The sequence below is a fragment of the Oryctolagus cuniculus genome, chromosome 5 (genome assembly GCF_964237555.1).
Source record: "Oryctolagus cuniculus chromosome 5, mOryCun1.1, whole genome shotgun sequence".
NCBI lineage: Eukaryota > Metazoa > Chordata > Mammalia > Lagomorpha > Leporidae > Oryctolagus > Oryctolagus cuniculus.
Window position 1 is genome coordinate 169,131,936 of NC_091436.1, and position 9,287 is coordinate 169,141,222.

A 9,287-nucleotide genomic window follows, 5' to 3' on the forward strand; every position below is an offset into this window, starting at 1 on the left:
CACGGTAATTAACATTTTAAAGTAGTGAATTTATTCATGTTTGTGTCTAAGGAAGACTAGCTATGAAATAGCCTGTGCCCGGGGCGATTGCCACTCTCAAATACTGCTTACATAATTGTGTTTATACACAGACCTCACCAATAGAACAGTCCTTTATTTGGTTCCACTCAAATTTTCTGTTTAAATATGTTAGAATATGCTTGAAAAGTAAGCAGGAAAGATAGATTCTTCAGAGTTTTAGTGACTATTTTCTTATTTGCTAAAGATTTCCCTTCAACAGATTTTCTCAGGGAATTGATTTGTAGCAGCCCTAACTATAAAAGTTACCAAATAAGATGTAGGCACAAAAAGCAAAAAAGAATACAAAATAGGATTTTTCATTTATTCTCACTTCCACCACTCAAACTATGTTTTTCTTATTTTGATTTTAATAATTCTTCTTATTATAATGTCTTTTTCTTAATGGCAGGTTAGCTAATTTATACAATGCAGGATAGAACATACAGGAAAAAAGAACAATGCCTTGAGTATAAGAGGCAGGGACCAATATTTGTGGAGCTTGAATGGCTGCAATGGACACCCGGACGCAGATCCCCCTGAATTTGCAGCTAGGCAATTAGTTCGTGGGGAAAAAGCTCTCTTTTGTACGTGTTTTCTAGAACTGTACTGCCTCTAGAATCAGCTAAACACAGATTTCTTAGACATCTTTTAAGGGAAGAATTATTGTGTTGTTGTAAACCAAAAGGAAAAGCCATGTGAAAATTCTGCGAATACAGATCGACCAACGATGCAGGAGGCTCCCCTCTCTGATGTTGGAAACTGACTCGTCTCATCTCATTCTGGGAAATATCCTCAATTCTTTGAAAATTAATTTATCTTTTATTTCTCTTATAGCAGGCCAAGACCCGTGGGAGCAGTAAGGGCTGATACAGCAAGGCATTTGTCCTTTGGGTAGTATTCTACTTGACATTATAGAGTTTCTGGCTTGCAGTTGTATTTACTAGAAAAATTGCTGCCAAATTTAGAGTCAGTAGTTACCAGCATATTTATGTAAAGCCAGAGCTTAGAAAGCTGGATGGTGTTTAATATTTTTTCCCCTGGATATTAATCAACATTGTGCCTTGTCACACCATGGCTAGCCATTTTTCCATTAGGCAGTGGGAGAGAATTGGCACTTCAAAGCAAGCCAGCACTGTAACCAAGCAAAACGTGCCCTATAAATTCTAGTTCAAAACTGATTTTCCCAAAGAATGAAAACTTCCCTCTAAACGTGTTTTAACAAATACATGCTCACCAACGGGAGGTCACTTAACAGCAGAAACAATTATGTTTAAGCATATCCCAAACATAAAGCGACATGGAGGAGCAAACAGCAATCACTAACGTTTTCTTTCTCAAAATGAAATCTGCAAAAACAGCTTCACATCCATGAAGGATATATAACTTTCCAGGACGCCATTCTAGTTGTGCATTACAGAGATACTTTCCAGTTGTTTGTAGAGAAAACTTTGTTAAAAATCCTCACCCGTCCACAGAGTCCTGAAAAGCTGCTGCTAATCAGACAGAAAGCATGCACGTGTGTGTGAATGGCTCCCTCACGTCTGCGCATTCATTTGTGTGTTTCATGTACATCCGAGGATGATTCTGCATCATGGTAAACACAAGTAAATACTGAAAGTCCACCCAGACTCCCACATCGAGCGTTTAAAAATGTGCCCGAGCTTAGGAGGAACTACTACATGGAAAAGAAAGAAGTTCAATAAAAATGCAAAGCTGAAAATGCAGATCAGGTATTTAATATTCTATAGTTTTCCTCTTTATTACTTTACTAACCGACTGTGGTCTGGCTTGGTACACAGTCCTTCAGCGGGGACAGACGGCAAAGCCATTATTTCACAGGGCAGGGGTCTGAGGTGTGGAAGCGACTCAGGACAGAGGAACACAAGAGGACCAACAACCGTCTTCAAGGTCAGAGAAAGCAACCGAGATGTTCCTAGTTTAACATGGATTGCTTTCTAGGTCATGAGTTTGAGGAATGACGTATCTGGGGAAAAGAAAACAATCCCTCTTTTTGAATAGAACACAGTGCAATCTACTACCCCTGGCATATAGAGTTATTTGGAAAAACTCCACTAACGCTGCCCATATGTCCCGTCTTGCGCAGATGGCCAAAGTCGCCAGAAGAGTAGGCCGTGCAGCTCAGCCAGCACGCACTGCAGAACAGCCGGTTATTGAAAGGGGCAGCCATGGTTGTCGGCGTTTCTCCTAGCCCACCACCCTATTTTAGAGAGGACGTAACTGGAGCTCTCAAGAGCGCCAACAACCAGGGACAGTATCAGGCCAGATGCATCATGTGGGTTTTAGGTTTTCATCATAGTTATTTTTTTAACCACTAGCTCTACAGTCAACTCTTGATTTTCCAGGGGCTGTAGATATTCTGGTTTATTTTTAGTTCAAGTATTTCAGTGTTAAAATATTTTAGTATTTTTTTTCCACCAAAGGTGAAAAAATAAATGACTGCCCACATCAATTGTCCATGCTTTGTGTCTTTGTTAGAAGGGATCAGTCAGGAAAAGCAAGGGATCAAGACACTTGGCTAAAGGGAGGCTTGGAAATTAGTGTTGGCTTTGAATTCTGCATTTAGTACTTTCCTTTTCTCCCATAGGAAGCATAAAGATGACTTCACGGGACGTGGCGGTCTGCAATGGCAGGACAGGTACTGGAGGATGCACCCAGCGTGAGCAGCCGGCACTGCGATGTGCCGGGTGAGCACAGCCAGCGTTCTGCACACTGGTGCTTGTCATGGCTTTAAGAAACCATACCCAATCCCATGTGAGCTCCGGTTCAAATCCCGGCTGCTCCACTTCTGATCCAGCTCCCTGCTAATGTGCCTGGGGAAGCAGCGGGTGAGGTGCTTCAGCCTCTGCACCCATGTGGGAGACCCAGATGGAATTCCAGGCTCCTGGCTTTGTTCTGCCCCAGCCCTGGCTGTTGTGGCCATTTGGGGAGTGAGCCAACAGATGGAAGATCTCTCTCTCTCTCTCTGTCTCTCCCTTTCTCTCTGTAACTCTGCCTTTCAAACAAATAAATAAATACATCTTTAAAAAAATTCCTGTGAGGGGAATTCTCTGAGTTACCAATGAAGAGGAAACCCACCAAGCACAGAGGGTTACACAGCCCCTAAGGAGTGTGAAGTGTGCTAGTGGGTTTGTGGGAAATCGGGGTGTTGCTGACGAATGCAGAGACCCAGATACAAGCTGAGTGCTCTTGGAAATTAAGAATGGGAACTGAGGAGAGTCACGCATGGTGGCTCTGCTGGCAAGATTCAAGTCCTGGCTGGGTTAAGCCAGAGCCGGTGCTTCTGCTCCCAACAGGAGGATGTTCCCGGATGGCAGAGGCGCAAAGCGGCAGGCACACGGCCCTGAGCCTGTTTACGAGGGGCACCAGCACGCCAGTGGTATGGACGGGGAGCATGATGTCATTTTCCACGTCTGTTTACGACTGCTGACATTACCGCAGGATGTCAGACTGAAGCATGGGGGACCGTCCAGTGGAAAATTCTAAAAGACAAGACAATCGGCCAACAAACACTAAGAGCCAAAAAGCCCCCGCCCCCGACTTGTAGCTGGCAGTGTAAAATACGTGAAAATGCTGGCTTCCTTCGGTGATCAGTCCGTCGCTAGAACACGACTCTTATGCACACACGATTACAGAACGGGGCTCTTCCTGCCCTCAGCGACCCAGGCAGGCTGGCGGGACAGCAGCCCTCCGTCGGTCGCTGAGGGATCATTCCCACACTCTGACTCACACGTCTCTCCAGCAGGGAGTGCGCTCCTCAACCTCTCCTTCCCCCAGGACCACCTACAGCTGCACCCCACCGCCAGAGACCCTGCGATATAAACACAGGTGTTAAACACGTCTGGATTATTATGTGGGATGGCAGCGAGGGCCTTACGGCTGGATTAACTCTATTGTAACATCATACCCCTTCTGTAGAACCAGCTTGATTTACAATCTTCTTATTAAAATATGCAAATAGCAAGTGGATAGAAGACCACAGAGTTCTGTTTTGCCATAAAAGTGATTGGAGACAGATGATTATTTTGAGGCTTTTTCATACACTGTAAAAAGCTCAGAAGAAAACAAATGTAGGTGGATAAGTTCACAAAAAGGCATTTGCTAGGACACAACAGTGAGATGAAGGTCAAAACAAAATAAATCGGCTTCCTGAACCAATGGGCCCAGCCCAGGAACTGCTCAGCTGTAATTAGTGCATCCTTGCAGAATTTCAAATCGCCCTTGTGATCTTGAGACATGACAGGCTTCAGTAAAGGATGACAAAGCATCTTAATCACAAATACACTGTCCAGATTTGCATATCAAATTGTGCAGATGGTCTTGTGCCTTTAAGTGGTCCTTCAGTGTATTTTTGAAACAGACATTTCTCCCAACTCTGCTCTGATCATAATGTATTCTTAAATTTGCTTAAGTTTTTCATTCAATGCAGCACCAACACTGTGTAAGATGTGAGCGGGCGATACAAAGTCCCTCCGCTCAAACGGCCTCCATCCTAGTGAACAAAAGAGCAAACAGACAGTGATCCGCTGACAGATTCTGTCTGGTCAGCCCAGCGTACCAAGTAACCGCAACACAAGATCCCGTGGTACCTACAACAAGGAATATGGCAGCAAGGAGGTGAGGGATGTGGACTAGGAGTCGGCAGAACAATCAGCGGTCTTTGGTGAAAAGGATCACTAAGATGCGGCAAACTGTGGTGGCTCTGGGAGTTAGGTTTCGTGCTAATTATGGTCCAGTACAAACTGATCTGGCAGTTAAGTGTACAAAATACTTAAAGTGTTGAATTAAGGCAAAGGGAAAACATATTAAAAGACCCTAGAATTGTGTCTCTCATTGTCTCACAGCATTTCCTGAGACTAAATGTTTCCGAAGAGATTTCATGCTTCAAAGTCATTTTTTTCTCTCCCTAGGTCAAATGAAATTTGATGCAGAATTGAACGCACACAGCCATACAGCAATATTTAATTGCCCCAACAGCTCCTACCGCAATTTTTGGTTTAATGGTTTTATTTGCTGCCAACCTCTGTATATACTGCACTAATGTTTGCTAGCTGGCTTCAGAATCAGGACCAGAAATTTAAGAAAAGAGAAAGAAACAGCACCAGTGTTCTTTATATTAACAAAAGGGTCTCTTTCCTCTTGGAGAGTTTGTGTTTCAGGAATACAGTATTATTTGTTATTTTTTTGATCCAGGAAAAATCTGTGAGTTTTCAAGACCCATACATCCTGGCTTAATGGTGGTATCACTTAGCCTGAGAAACGGCGTGTCACTAAGACCCAAAGGGTTTAGTTTCACTGTGAAGGGGGTGTACCTCACTTACTTCCTTTCCACCTCCACTGCCAAGTCTCTGCTCCTTGCTCTTTATAATGGATGATCCAGGGGACAGCTGAGTTACTGCACAGGAAAGCCACACTTGGACACATTCTTTGACAAAGAGGAGAGGAAAGTGAACCCATGCTAAGTCCCCGACTCAAAGCCTCTGAACAGGACGCTGCCTTCCCCCCCTTCCCCATCTGTTTCCCTAATCAGAGCGCAATGAAGCACATTCAGATATTTGAATCACAAAACCTGCAGGTTGTCTTTGTCTATGATAAGGACAGTCTTGGCTGGCTCCCTTCCAGCGTCTAGGGTTAGTATCTGACGGGAGTAACAGAGCCGGGGAGTGGGAGGCCATTCAGGGTATCCAGGGGAAGCGTGTCCCCCAAGGCAGCGGGAGCACGGCTGTCCCGGGACGACACAGCGCCGTGGAGAGCACGCCTCCAAGCCGCCACCAGAGCAGGCGTGCCAGAGTTCCAGCTGCAACTCCCGGCCTGCCGTCGCTGGGGCTTCTTCCTGGAGGAAGGAACTCTCCTGTGCTTCCAGCTTGCCCTGCTCCTGGAGGTCCTCACCGAGAGCCTCCACGGAAAAGGGACACTTCCAACAGCGAAAGGGACACTCTTAATAACTAAGCCAGGACAACAGACACAAACCAGAATTAATTCAGGCAGAGTGGGACAGATCACACCCATGTAGCCAGACAATCCACCAAATCCACCTAAAAACCTTGTCACCCCCACCCAGAATCTCAACTCCTGTGCCCAGTAAAGCTCCAGCCTTGGCTACAAGTAATTTTCTACTAATCCCTACCTAAACCAGAAGCAGCCAACACATACACAAGCAGACTGACTTCTTCCCTTCAAAGGTAGGGCCACTCATCTCAGGGGACTTCCCATTTGCCTCATCGTATCCAAGGCAATAACCTCACCTCTTCTCTAGGCTCCCTTATCCTATCGCCACGCTCAGGGATGACTCTGCTGGCTCTTTTTATTTATTTGACAGATAGAGTCAGACAGTGAGAGAGAGAGACAGAGAGAAAGGTCTTCCTTCTATTGGTTCACCCCCCAAATGGCCGCTACGGCCGGAGCTATGCCAATCCAAAGCCAGGAGCCAGGCGCTTCCTCCTGTTCTCCCACACAGGTGCAGGGCCCAAGCACTTGGGCCATCCTCCACTGCCCTCCTGGGCCACAGCAGAGAGCTGGACTGGAAAAGGAGTAACTGGGACTAGAACCTGGCGCCACAGGCGGAGGATTAACCTAGTGAGCCAGGGCGCCAGCCCCCTCTGCTGGCTCTTTTTAATAATCAAATAGAAGCAACCAGATGAGGTTTTCTTGTTTACTCTTCCCCCTGTCTACCAACCCACCACACTGTGACTTCCTGCTCTGCTTCACCCTGCTGGTTCTTTTTCAGGGTAACCTACCCCCTTGGGCGACAGAGCCTGCCCTCTTTACCTGCTCAAGGTATTGATCCTGCTCCTCTGTTGCTTCTGCAGTTTCTGTTTTTAGCACAAATCAGCTCCCATCTTCGAATGAACTTCTCCCTCAACACTGTCTTCCCTCCAGGGACAACTCACTCATATCAGCCCCTTAATCACAAAATTCCTCAAAGTGGTTGTCAAATAAAAACATAAGACATCCAGTCAGATCTCAGCGTCATATAAAAATGAATAATATTTCAATATGACTATGTTCCGTGGGATAACTGGGACATATTTACACTGAAAACATACTAAAACGATGTTTGAGCCTAAGTATACTCCAGGCAACATTTGGAATATACTAACAATCGTTCATTATTTACTTGAAATTCAACCTTAATTGGACATATTATATTTTCCTTTGCTATATTGCAAAACCAGGTTGGCTATATTTACTTTTTTCCCCACTTCGCGTAGTATTTTATTCTTTGTCCACTCTGAGGAGACTCTGGTACCCTGCCCTCTGCTGAAACTCCTCTTGCCAAGGATGCCAGTGGCTGTATTTCTGTCAAATTCAATTGTTTCTGAAGTCCTTGTGCCCAGTACCTTTTAAAAAATTCATTTGAGAGGCGGAGCTACAGATGCAGAGTGAGAGAGGGAGCGAGGTCTTCCATTGCTGGTTCACTCCCCAGGTGGCCCCAGTGGCCAGAGCTGGGCAGATCCGAAGCCGGGAGCAGGCAGCTTCTTCCAGGTCCACGCACTTGGGCACTTGGGCCATCTTTCACTGCTTTCCGAAGCCATCGCAGAGCTGGATCGGAAGTGGAGCAGCCTGGACTCCAACCAGGGGGTGCAGGCTCGCAGGCAGAGGCTTAGCCTACCAGGCCACAGCGCCACCCGCCCTGCACTTTTTGACATCAGTGGATCCACTTCTCTTTCCTGAACTCTCTTAGCTTCCCTCCTCCCCTCTCTCCCGGGCTCCTTCTTTCACAGGTCACTCTGTCTCCTCCTCTTTCCGACATCTCTGTGCCTAGGCCTACTCTCTCTGCTTCCTTTCCCCAGGCTCTCTCAACCCATGGCATGAATACCACCCACCAGCTCCTAGTTACAAAGATAAACACAGGTGCACGCAGTCCCGACGTCCCGAGCCGCCCCAGCCTCCTCACTGGGAAGTCCGATTGCACTGCGAATGCCCAGACGTGAACCCAAGCCCACTCACCCGGACCGCTCTCCCTCGGCCTCTCCCCGTCCCAGTCCCGCGTCCCGCGGTCCACGCCGCGCACTTGCTGGAACGCGCTCCGTCCCACCGGGCCCTGGCTGTCCTCTGGTCCCCCGTCGCAGACCACTGCAGCTGCCCACGGTTACACTCCCGCCCCTCTCTCCGCACACCGGCCCACCGCCACCGGCGGCCCCGGGGGACGTGACCGCCCCCCTCACCCGCCAGCTCAGGGCCGCCGGCGCTGGGGCAGCGGCCGGCCCGCACCTCCCGCTTCCCTGGCGTGGCCTCCGGGACCTCAGCCCACGCCTGACCCTGACCCAGCATGGCCTATCCTGTGGCCGCCTTCAGGCCGTCGCAGGACGCCCTGACCTGGTGCAGCCCCTTCGTCCGCTGTACTGCTCTTGACCCGAGGCGGCCCCTAGAATCGGCGTGCTGTCCAGGCCCGGTGCTGCCCCCTGGCCACCCACACAGCGCGCCTTCTGACCCCCTGCTGCCCCTTGACCCCCAGCGCAGCCCCACCACCCGACTCGGGGCGGCTCGGCCACTGTGAACTGTCGCCACAGGAAAGCACTGAGTGTTATCCAACAGCCTCTTAGGACGGAAGGTGCAGCACCCCTGAGGTTGCAAGCCCCCTCATGAACCCCGGTCAACGACAGCGCCCGCTCGGGTCCTGCAGCACAAGGCTGACCGGCGCCCAGGGACCCCCGGGCCGCCGCCTCGCCGCCCTGCCCCCTCGGCCCATCGAGGACTCGGCGCTCCACTAGCTGGCGAATCGACGCTCTCGGCGCTCGCGGTGGGCGGAAGTGAGGCGCCGGCGGTCTGGCGTCCCTGGCCGGTAGGCTCTGGACTCCCGGGCCCGGATCCCGGTTTTTGCTGGCCGTAGGCGGCGACAGGCGGGCTGGAGGTACGTGTGGGCGCCTGGAGGTCCTGAGCCTGGGCCAGCCGGGGCATGGACGATCAGGCCGCGCGGAGGTCGCGGCGGGCGGGGGTCCTTCCAGGCCCTGGCTGCGGCGGGCGGGGAGTCGCGCTGGCCGGGGCCACTCAGTTAGGGGCACCTGCCGGGCCGGGCAGAGCGCTGACCACGCTCGGGCGGCCGCAGTCGGCCCCGCCGGCCCCAGCGTAGCCGTCTCTGTGTGCGGGCTGAGTCGGGGAGAGACGCTGCGTGTCGGCGGCGGCCTCTGCCCGCCGTGGGAGGGGCTGTGGCGTTGTCCCCTTTTGCAGACCGGGAAGCTCGGGTCAGGTCCCACGGCCCCCCGGCG

The 9,287-nt window shown here is 50.0% G+C and overlaps 1 protein-coding gene across 4 annotated transcripts in view; it reads left to right on the forward strand.

Moving 5' to 3' along the window:
- Positions 1 to 8,799: 8,799 nt before the first annotated feature.
- The window catches only part of EXOC2 (exocyst complex component 2), a gene marked incomplete in the record, with an annotated part of 247,499 nt that continues 247,011 nt past the window's right edge, over positions 8,800 to 9,287 (forward strand). For all 4 annotated transcript variants that reach the window (XM_070074885.1, XM_070074882.1, XM_070074883.1 and 1 more), the window contains 1 exon segment: positions 8,800 to 8,932.